Raw genomic sequence first — 415 nt, 5'->3', positions numbered from 1 at the left:
GGTGGAGGGTGGGGTGGAGGGGTGGAGGTGGGAGGTAGGAGGTGGGGTGGAGGGTGAGAGTGGGGTGGAGGGTGGAGTGGAGGGGTGAAGGTGGGATGGAGGGGTGGAGGTGGAGGGTGGGGTGGAGGGGTGGAGGTGGGAGGTAGGAGGTGGGGTGGAGGGTGAGAGTGGAGGTGGAGGGTGGGGTGGAGGGTGGGGTGGAGGTCGGAGGTGAGGTGGGGTGGAGGAGTAGTGGAGAGGTGGAGGGGTGGAGGGGTGGAGGGGTAGTGGAGGGGTGGAAGGGGGGTGGAGGGGTGAAGGGGGGAGGTGGGATGGAGGGGTGGAGGTGGAGGGTGGGATGGAGGGGTGGAGGTGGGAGGTAGGAGGTGGGGTGGAGGGTGAGAGTGGGGTGGAGGGTGGAGTGGAGGGGTGAAGG

Source organism: Panthera uncia (genome assembly GCF_023721935.1).
Source record: "Panthera uncia isolate 11264 chromosome B3 unlocalized genomic scaffold, Puncia_PCG_1.0 HiC_scaffold_1, whole genome shotgun sequence".
Classification (NCBI taxonomy): Eukaryota; Metazoa; Chordata; class Mammalia; order Carnivora; family Felidae; genus Panthera; species Panthera uncia.
Note: the sequence above shows the minus strand (reverse complement) of the source record.